This window comes from Schistocerca cancellata, chromosome 8 (genome assembly GCF_023864275.1).
Source record: "Schistocerca cancellata isolate TAMUIC-IGC-003103 chromosome 8, iqSchCanc2.1, whole genome shotgun sequence".
In the NCBI taxonomy this organism is placed as follows: Eukaryota; Metazoa; Arthropoda; class Insecta; order Orthoptera; family Acrididae; genus Schistocerca; species Schistocerca cancellata.
Window position 1 is genome coordinate 580,337,958 of NC_064633.1, and position 11,553 is coordinate 580,349,510.

An 11,553-nucleotide genomic window follows, 5' to 3' on the forward strand; every position below is an offset into this window, starting at 1 on the left:
TGCGAATGGTCCTCGCCGATACCCCAGGAGCAACAGTGTCCCTAATTTGCTGGGAAGTGGCGGTGCGGTCCCCTACGGCACTGCGTAGGATCCTACGGTCTTGGAGTGCATCCGTGCATCGCTGCGGTCCGGTCCCAGGTCGACGGGCACGTGCACCTTCCGCCGACCACTGGTGACAACATCGATGTACTGTGGAGACCTCACGCCCCACGTGTTGAGCAATTCGGCGGTACGTCCACCCGGCCTCCCGCATGCCCACTATACGCCCTCGCTCAAAGTCCGTCAACTGCACATACGGTTCACGTCCACGCTGTCGCGGCATGCTACCAGTGTTAAAGACTGCGATGGAGCTCCGTATGCCACGGCAAACTGGCTGACACTGACGGCGGCGGTGCACAAATGCTGCGCAGCTAGCGCCATTCGACGGCCAACACCGCGGATCCTGGTGTGTCCGCTGTGCCGTGCGTGTGATCATTGCTTGTACAGCCCTCTCGCAGTGTCCGGAGCAAGTATGGTGGGTCTGACACACCGGTGTCAATGTGTTCTTTTTTCCATTTCCAGGAGTGTATATTGTTAGAATAATAGCACCGTCATTACCCTCTATTTGCGACGTCTCGTGACCTAAACAGCCGGCCGCTGTGGCCGAGCTGTTCTAGGCGCTTCAGTCCGGAACCGCGCTGCTGCTACGGTCGCAGGTTCGAATCCTGCCTCAGGCATGGATGTGTGTGATGTCACTAGTTTTAAGTAGTTCTAAGTCTAGGGGACTGATAACCTCCGAGGCTAAGTCCCATAGTGCTTAGAGCCATTTTTTTACCTAAACCGTGCAGTATTATGCGAGTTATTAGCAAAATTCATAAACATGCTTGCATCGGCTTTTACAATATGAAAGATTTAGGTTAAAATTATAAAAATGATATGAAGGAATGTCCTTCTGCCCTCTAAATACCAGTTCTTACGGATACCATGGTCTATGTAATGCAAAGGCTCACCGGTAAGCAATGATTGTAACTGAAGTTCATGGAAGGTAGTGTGACTGCATGGCAAAAAGTGGTGATTAACGTACGAAAGTTTCAGAGCCAACCTCATATTCTTCTAATTAGTGTTTTCCCCAGTTAAGTGACATAATGCAATCATCATTTTCCATCACAAACTAAAATGATTAGTGTGAAGTAGCGTGTTTATACTATATTTTGCCAGGAAATAGGCAGACTTTTGACTTTGTACGTTTTTAATGCCTGCTATTACTCGTATATTTATATCTGATTCTAAACATTTTTCTTATTGAAATGAGGCATAATTTAGCAGTCATTACATATCAAACCGTGGGGGAGAATGACTGTTCGCGTCTGTGCCATTCCATCAGTCACGCGTGTGTTCTGGGTGTTGCTAAAGAACAGTCACTTCAAGGCAAACATCTAAAGCCAAGAAGCAATTGCTGCCTCCCGCCTAAAATAAATTTGGTACAAGACGTGGACTCACACGGTTCTTCCCAGGACCCTCCATCCATAAACTTTCACCTGTTACCAAGATCTGTTAAATCAGTATTGACGGCATAAGTAAATCAAAATGCCATGTGTTACAGAAGATTTTTATCAAAATACAACATCGATGTTGTACACTGACATACTGAAAATGTAGAGCAAATGAATCAGAGAGGAAAAATTTCAGCCTTTGACTTACTAGGAGCTACGTACCATCGTGCTTATGGAGTGCCAACGATCGCCAATCACGAATGCACATCTATGCTATGAGTTAGATCTCAGTGACATCCACGAAGTTACAGTAAAAATCCTCCAGCTACCTCTTGGCCTTCACAGGTCACCATGGTATCACGTCACCCAGTCATATACCTCAGAGATTTTGACAGTCACCATACTCAATGGAAGCACAAGGAAACTGATGAGGCCTCTGTGAACTGGGCAGAGGACAATGGTTTATATTTGATGTTTCATGCCAAGGAACGTTTGTACCAGCAGCTTGAAGACAGGTGTATAATCCCGATCTACGCTTTGTAAGAATTAATGAGAATGAACTACCTTTCCAAAGCTTGCGGTTCCTATTACAAGACTTCCCATACAGCCAACACTGTCCAATCCTGATTCAAATAGGGACAAGTGTCTCATATCATCCTTTCCTCGACCTAAATGGAACTTCAGAAAAACAAAGTGGGATGTATTTGCTAAAAATCTGGACAAATGTCTTGGGTGGTTGTGGGGCGGCGAGTGGTATTAATTGGTTTATAAATGTAGAATGTAAAGTAGAAAAGATGCATTTCCCGGCCGATTAACCATATGTGGGGCGGCGGGTGGAATTAATTGGTTTATAAATGTAGAATGTAAAGTAGAAAAGATGCATTTCCCGGCTGATTAACCATATGTGGGACGGCGGATGGAATTAATTGTTATAAAAATGTTCCTATTATTTATGCAGTCTTTTGCCGTTCTCAACACTGGCTCTGTAACTACGATATTGGCAACCAGAAAGTGATTAGCAAAACGTGAAGCTTGTAATTAGAATTCCTAGTGCCCACTTCATCTGAGAAATACACTTATAGCTACAGCTTATAGCTTTGGGGAATTAGGAGATTGTCTGGGATTCATAATCAAAAACGATTCTCTATAAAAGGTTCACTATATTCTGAAAGTCACAGACCAAAAAGAATCCACACAATCCAACTACCAGAGCAGTTCAGAGCCTAATGTGCTGATGCAACTATAACTGTTCAAATTAAATGTTTAAGTGAATGCTCGCCATAATTTGATGATTATGTTCATCAAACGCCACGCTATGTAATGGTAGAATGTCCGTCCCGCGGCGGCACGTGAAAATACGACATACGCAAGCAAACTGAAGGTAGATCATTAAAGTCATCCCAGAATTAACACTTCACTCGAAAACGATTTCATGGTTACTCGTATCCCGAGTAACTTATTACGGCATCGGAGGCTGTTCATAGCAATGATACCGACGCGACGCGACTCCCGGCACAGGTGGTGTGCTACTCAGCCTCTGGAGAGAACTGGGGCCTTTCTTCCTCGTGCAGCGTTCTTATATATAAAGCCGCGGTGCGGACGGCTAAGGGAACGCCTGATCAATTCTGCTCTCCCGACTAGCCGCCGGGCTAGTAATGCACCACTTCAAGTTATTGAATAAATCATCGCTTCCTTTGCTGATGGCTGATGAAGCTCTCAATTTAAATGTGCATTCAGCACACAGGTAAGTAATCATAATAAAAGTCTGACATGGCTAAGTCAAATATTTTGGGCGAGAGAATTAATTTAATTACACTACACGCAGTAGACGAGCTCTGAACTTGCTCTTTGGAGATACGCTATCGCTACAGTTTTATAGTTATTCAGTTGAAACTTCTCACATCTTTATAATTATAGCGGATCTCCCTTCTACTTAAATTTAAACATCCTAGCCTTATTTATTAGCCTACTTAATCTATCTTGCTTCCTTAATTTTTAAGACAAAAACCAGAAAATCATGAATGTCAACTAAAATCTTAATTTGTGAGATCCAGAAGACTGTTTCTACTAAATTATTATGAAAAAGGAATCTAAATTTAAATTTTTAAGTCTCTAGCTCTTTTCTGTTGCGCCAATGATTTTTACAGAAAAACATCCAAATTTCGAAAATGGTTAAAGTTATTGAACTGACATTCAACACATGTTGATTTAGTATTACTCCTGACATGCTAGAAACGTTTCAGGTTATTTACTTGATTTTTAAAGTATTGCGCAACACTTATGACGTCAGAGCTAGTTACAGCGGACTAGGCTGGCACACAGTGGAAAGACTGATGTGAATTTTATACGGCGTGAGTAGGCTGCTTCCCTACATGGTCTCCACGAAAAGCAAAAAAATTTGAGAAGCATGTGGGAGTTATGACAAGTGCAGCAACGAAGGGAATCCTAGTAACTACCGGAAGCAGTATATTCCAGGTTGGAACGAAACTAATGAGAAACAATATGATGAATTTATAAAAAGCGAAAACCTGGAAATAGTGGCTAACCTATTTCATAACTTCGATAGTGCCAGGTGTAGTTGTGAGATGAAACCGTTGAGTCACTCAATTTTCAAATATTTGAAAGAGAAACATGGCCATTTCTTAGGAAGTTGGGTGGAAACAAAGGCTGGCCGCGGTGGCCGTGCGATTCTAGGCGATGCAGTCTGGAACCGCGGGACTGCTGCGGTCGCAGGTTCGAATCCTGCCTCGGGCATGGATGTGTGCGATGTCCTTAGGTTAGTTAGGTTTAAGTAGTTCTAAGTTCTAGGGGACTGATGACCTAAGATGTTAAGTCCCATAGCGCTCAGAGCCATTTGAACCATTTTTTTGTTTTTTTTTTTTTTGGAAACAAAGGTAAAGTAAGGGATAACACTCATGTATGGACTAATAGAATTGCATCACATTTACTGTCCACAGCAACAGCATCAAGGGAGAAAACTCATGCAAGGTACCTCAGACGCAAACTTACATTGCTCAAAAAGAACTCTATTGAACAATCTTACTTCTCAAGAACTTTCCCTGTATCAGAAATTTCTGCTGCTCTGAAAACTCTAAAACCTCGAAAGGCGCCGAGAAATGATGGAATCCCATAATTTCTTCTGCATAGTGGGAACTAGGGAAAAAGATGGTTGGCGGATTTCTTCTCCGACGTTGTGATATCAGGTTCAGTCTCACAAAACAAGAAGCAATGAAAAATCATAGCAACACTCAAGGCCAGCAAGGTGTCAGTCCAGCCTAAGAACTATGGCCTAGTCGCATTGTTGAGTGTTATTTATAAGCTCCTTGAAAGAAGTTTGTACAATCATATTAGTGCTGTGATCTTTCAGAGCCTTCCTACTGAACAACCTGGATTCCGACCCAGAGGAGCTGTGCTGATCAAGTCTTAACAACTTTCATTGACCAAAAATGTTAATCAGTCAACTGATTTCGAAAACTTATATTTTTAAGTCTTTTGTTGACAAATCTTTTACAATGTGCTGATTTTTATCCACATGATAACTCGGCGTGAGTTCCAATGTAAAATGAACACGTTTCATAACAAAAAGTTTTTTTAAGACATGAAAATGACAGCAAAGTCTGTCAAAACCGGTTGTTTTTAAATAAGGAAATGTTTATGCGATCTCGGCTGTTGAATGTTTTTAGCAAGTAAAACTGGTCGTTCCTTCGGTCTTCTCAAATGAGAAAATTCAGTCAGCATTTATTGAACCAGGGTAACAAATGGGGCAGGAAACACAAATGAAGCAGGAAACATCAGTTTCGTTAATCTAAGTGCAGCATATGACACGTTTTGAGATATGGACTGCTTTGTAAATTGTTATAGTTTGTCCAACGCAGATGGACAACAAAGCTAATTGACAACAAGTTAGCTGGAAGGAAATTTACATTAACTACAGGAAAAGGCACTAGCTGTCCAAAAGTATTGACTAATGGCTTATCGCAGGGATCCGTCCTCGTTCCTCTCTTGTTTAATTTATATATATTTCATATTGCTGGAACGCAGTTTGGAAAGTTTGGCTATGCGAACGACTGGGAATAGCAACCAAACACAAAAGCTTTCAACTAACTGAAGAAATCCTAACCTCTGATCCAGACATCTGAAGCCAACATTTCCATAAAGCAAAAGTTGTGTGCGTTCATCTGTCCAACAGACTGGCACACACAGCCCTTGATGTCTGTTTTGAGAGAGACAAACTTCGTCATAATATGTATCCGAAATAGGTCGGGATCACGTTACAAAGCATACTTTCTTTGAAGGAATATTTGATACGACAAGCTTCAAAAATGGTTCAAATGGTTCTGAGCACTATTGTACTTAACATCTATGGTCATCTGTCCCCTAGAACTTAGAACAACTTAAACCTAACGACATCACACAACACCCAGTCATCACGAGGCAGAGAAAATCCTTGACTCCGCCGGGAATCGAACCCGGGAACCCGTGCGCGGGAAGCGAGAACGCTATCGCACGACCACGAGCTGCGGACACAACAAGCTTAAAAGCAGAAACAACGTTCTACATAAACTCTGTGACACTCGTAAGGGATCGTTAGCAGAAACTCTTCGAATTTCAGCTGTCGTATTGGTATACTCAGCAGCACCCTGCTCCTATCTGGCTCAACAGTTCGCCTATAAAGGAGATAGACGTATAACTTAACGAAGCCGTTCACATGGTTCGTGGGTCAATGCGATCCACTCCCACATACTGGTTACCTATGTTGAGCCACATTCCACCTCCTGATATGAGAGGAAAGAGCACGTTACGGAGCGGATACCACGGGGCTGCTGATAACACTGACCTCGCAGTATTGAATGCCGTATTCCCCACGGAGCGTAAAAGATTAAGATCAACACATCCCACTCACATCGCAGCCAGGACTGCTGGCGACAAAACTTTCCACTACAATGGGTGAAACTGTCCAGATACCCCCTGGATTCGACCAGCCTCGGCCATTGTGAAGTGGGCAGCCCCCGCATCTGTACGGGCCATAGAAGGTGTGCAGACGCTCTCCGCGTGTGGGACAAATCTTCACCACCATCGTGTAACTGTGGTGTCGAACGGCAGTCAGTTGCTCATGTCGCATCAAGATGCCCTGCACGAGCCTACAAGAGTCCTTTCGAATGTTCCTGACAGCAGCGAGCGGTGTGATCGAACAGACTCCGATATGCGGATACAGATATTGTAATTTGTGCTGTTTTTGCCGGAGATGATGTAACGCCGGAAATGCATATCCTCCTATTTCCATCTATTCCACTGCAAATTTTTTTCCTTATTTTGTTACCTGAAGATATAACATTTCTGTGTCTTTGTATATTGTAATTGTCTTACTATTTGTGTATATATGCATTTATGTCGATCTATAATTGGTTTGTTTTGTGAGTATTATTTGTATTTATACGCTGGGTCTGGCCTAGGGAAAACTATGCTATCGAACGAATACATCGATACGTCGTGTGGAGAACCAAAGTGTTTAGGATCTTTGGTAGTGTTAACTCTGCCGCGTGGAGCGCGGGCAGAGGGGGAGTCTGTCTGGGGTGGTGCAGTGGAGCAGGTGTGTTGTGTGATGCTCCCGCGAGTTGCCGCGCTTTCGGGGTTTGGCAGCATGTAATTACGCTCGACTTGCTATGATAGTTTCTGATACGGTGTCGCGGACGGGAAGCATTAGCTGGCGCACATCAAGAGCCCGTTTCGCCTGGTGACCGTGTCGAGAAGAAGGCGTGCCAACATCCAGCTTCTGCAACAGCGACGGCCGACAATGAGTGACTGTCGCCACCTCCTCGATCGACGGCTTCAAACCTTCAATCAACCAACAAGGGAGACTGGAAGCACGTAAAGTTTTAGAACTGTATGGCAGACCTCAGCTTTTCAAACTGTTCCATCTTCATAACTAAATTACAGCAACGTAGCATGAACCTTTGTTGCTCATTGTCCCAATTGAATTACCAAGCAGCGTCCCTTCCTTTTCCAGAATGAACCCGAGTGTCGTTGAAATTCAAACGCCAGCATCATTCGATTTAACTGCTTTAATTTCAAAGTTCAGTTAAGGTATTCATAGCTTGCTACAATATTTACATTACACAAGCACAAATTAAGAGTGCGAGTCTTGTTACCGTATTTTAGCTTACCTGTGACTGCAGCTCAGCTTGGTGCGTACTAAATTTTGCTATTGTTAATTGTTCAGAATCATTTAATTCAAGTTCAAAGTTAAATCTCTTATTTCTAAATTGCGTAGATTCAAGTAGCTTTTGAAATGATTGTTGAGGCAGTCCAAGACTAACTGTATTTTACTGAATTTAGATGTGCTTCAGAAAGAAAGCTCACTATTAACTTCAGTCACTAAATTAACTTCCGATTTTCCGGTTTTATTAATTCTTTTGCTAAATTAAGTCAGAGTGCAGCGAAATTTATTACTTCTGACGAACTTTCAGTTTTCACACTACACGTGTCAACCTTCAGTTGCCACGCTTCTAGTGCTAATTATATGTGTAATAACCTTTCTTTTTCAATTACTATAGTAATTGTCCTTAGGACTGGCGACCGTAATTTCCCCCAAATCTCAAATATCTAATCACCGCTAGTTAATTGTTAACGTAATGGCTGCACATTTACTTTCTTTATTAACTTTACCTCTTTTCAAAATAAATTTCCACCAGTTTCATTTGCATTTTTCCTTTCATTTAGATGTAACCCTTTCCTCGCTCTTTACCGACAAATTAACTTCGGTGACGATTGCTTTTCCCAAATTTGCATTAGGTACATGCTGTTTAATTTGTCACTGTCATTAAGGTCGATAAGTGAGGGGGAGGTTACAACGACCGTCTTACTTTGCATGTCCACGTAGTTGTACTTTTTGACTACAGCCTGTTGATCTGATTCCCGCTGAAATATCTTTTCCTCCTTTCAATATTTAACGTACGCAAGCGATGAAATGAAGTCTAATTACCTTTCTATTACAAGATCACAATCATACAAAATCCTGTTAAAGGAGTAACATTTTAGGATGGATTTGCTAATATTAGAACGTCAGACTGTTTTATACATGGTTTTCCTCTAGCAAACGGCCTTGCTGCAGTGGATACACCGGTTCCCGTGAGATCACCGAAGTTAAGCGCTGTCGGGCGTGGCCGGCACTTGGATGGGTGACCATCTGGGCCGTCATGCGCTGTTGCCATTTTTCGGGGAGCACTCAGCCCAGTGAAGCAAATTGAGGAGCTACTCGAGCGAATAGTAGCGGCTTCGACAAGAATACCATCTTACGACCGGGAGAGCGGTGTGCTGACCCCCTGCCCCTCCTATCCGCATCCTCCACCGAGGATGACACGGCGGTCGGATGGTCCCGGTAGGCCACTCGTGGCCTGAAGACGGAGTGCTTTTTCCTCTAGCAATACTATTTATAGATTGCATCATACATAGCATAACGTGACAGGTCTGGTTCGAAGGTCTTGTTTCAAAGGCGTTATAAGTCCGACATTAGTATCCTCCTTTAGCTTTATATGCCGAGTATGTCTATCGTTTCAGATCTGCATCTTTCTCAAATTTCTAATAATTTGATTTATCTGCACAACTTACACAAGGCACACCACTCACAACAGGTGTTCACAGTGTCGCCCACATGCTGCAATGCACTTATCACACCATCGCAAGACGTTAGTTGGTGACGTGTTCCACAAATCATCTGCACGATTTTTGTCGAAGTGATGTGTAATGAGTAGGTTTACAGGCTATGTGCAAATGACCGCTTATGAGTATGGCAACATGCCTGACATTTACACGTTACCAAGTAGCGCACTGATTTCTATTTAATAATAACGAACATATTACTATTTCGTACCACTCGCGTAACTGACGATACACTCAAATTGAGTGCACTGTCTTCAGCCTAATAACACGTAACGTATTATGTTCTAGTACTGCTCGTGTAACTGGCCAAACACATAAATTTAGTCTTTTATCTTACATATGGCAATAGTATTTAATTAAAACTTTCATCAGAATAAAAATTTTAGTCTACATATGCTTTGCTAAGTGTCGCACGTTTTTATATTACTGGGCATACGGTCAAAGATTTTCGTAACCGCATATTGAACTTCATCCTGAGTCAATGGCAGCTTAAGTGCTGAGCAGTAAAGGCCACTTTTTTCTTCCAGCGTTGTCGCTGTTGACGTGAACCGGCTGATCAATCCCATCGATACCGCAGCCAGCAGTTTCACACCACCAGGGGATCCTCTTCGGTCTCGCCAGATGTGCTGTGCTTTGAACTATCCACGTGACCCTACAGGGAGATCAGGTGAACGAGGTGAGTTGTCCAAGAAAACAGTCCTCCTACTCTCGTCCGCTTTTCATTGAGGCCCCAGCGCCAACATGTTGGTCTGGGTTGCCCAGCCTCTAATGGTAGCAGCTATATACTGTATAGGTCTGATTACAACATCATACAAACAGCGATTTGTAGATCCTGATATTTCAAACTGATACATCAGCACTCCACCACCATTCCTGAACGCCAAATCAGCTATGGAAAGCTAGGTGTCAACCGGACACTTCGTTTAGGCTTCATCGAACTTGACAAGGCATTTAGTTCAATCAGCCACACAGCAATAAGAAATTCAGTAAGGGAGTGCAACAAACCTACGATCACATGACACACAAAATCTCCTGGACGGTAAGAGCATTTGTCATCGTTCGGAAACCCACAAAAGTATTTCTCTTGGAAAAACAAGGAAATCCAATAAGGTCAATACTGTTTACGTCTGTATTGGGAATAGTAGTGTACAAGGTCAGTTGGAACGAGAGGGGGCGGGGGGAATCACATTTCATGAAAAATGATTAATTACTCTTTGCACACGACTTTGAGCTCCTCACTGATTACATACAGGAACTGAAACTTCTGATTTTTGTGAATTTGTAGAAAACTGTGAAAATGGCTCTGAATACTATGGGACTTAACTTCTGAGGTCATCAGTCCCCTAGCACTTAGAACTACTAAAACCTAACTAACCTAAGGACATCACACACATCCATGCCCGAGGCAGGATTCGAACCTGCGACCGTAGCGGTCGCACTGTTCCAGACTGTAGCGCCTAGAACCGCTCGCCCACCCCGGCCGGCAAAACTGTGAACAACTTGGATTAAGAATGTCATGTGTTGCTGTTGTGGTCTCCAGTCCAGAGACTGGTTTGATGCAGCTATCCATGCTGCTCTATCCTGTGCAAGCTTCTTCATCTCCCAGTACCTACTTCAACCTACATTCTTCTGAATCTCTTTAGTGTATTCATCTCTTGGTCTCCCTCTACGATTTTTACCCTCCATGCTGCCGTCCAGTACTAAATTGGTGATCCCTTGATGCCTCAGAATATGCCCTACCAACCGATCCCTTCTTCTAGTCAAGTTGTGCCACAAATTTCTCTTCTCTCCGATTCTATTCAGTACCTCTTCATTAGGAGGCGCAGGGGCACAAGAGCAAGGGGGGCGCAAATTCCAAAGGCCGCCGACGGAGCGCCGCGCTGTCCTCTGACAAAATAACACCGCGCTGCGGCCAGTCTGGTGCGAGATATTGTGGAAAAATTTGCTACAGAACGGAGAAGAGATAGTAAAGGAAGATGCTCTGATGGCGAGAATTCTCTTCGCTTTACTGGGAGGCACTTTCCTCATGCCACTCCTAGTGAACAGTCCAAGAAACGCAGACTATGGCGTACAAGGTGCATTCAAGTTCTAAGGCCTCCGATTTTTTTTCTAATTAACTACTCACCCGAAATCGATGAAACTGGCGTTAATTCTCGACGTAATCGCCCTGCAGACGTACACATTTTTCACAACGCTGACGCCATGATTCCATGGCAGCGACGAAGGCTTCTTTAAGAGTCTGTTTTGACCACTGGAAAATCGCTGAGGCAATCGCAGCACGGCTGGTGAATGTGCGGCCACGGAGAGTGTCTTTCATTGTTGGAAAAAGCCAAAAGTCACTAGGAGCCAGGTCAGGTGAGTAGGGAGCATGAGGAATCACTTCAAAGTTGTTATCACGAAGAAACTGTTGCGTAACGTTAGC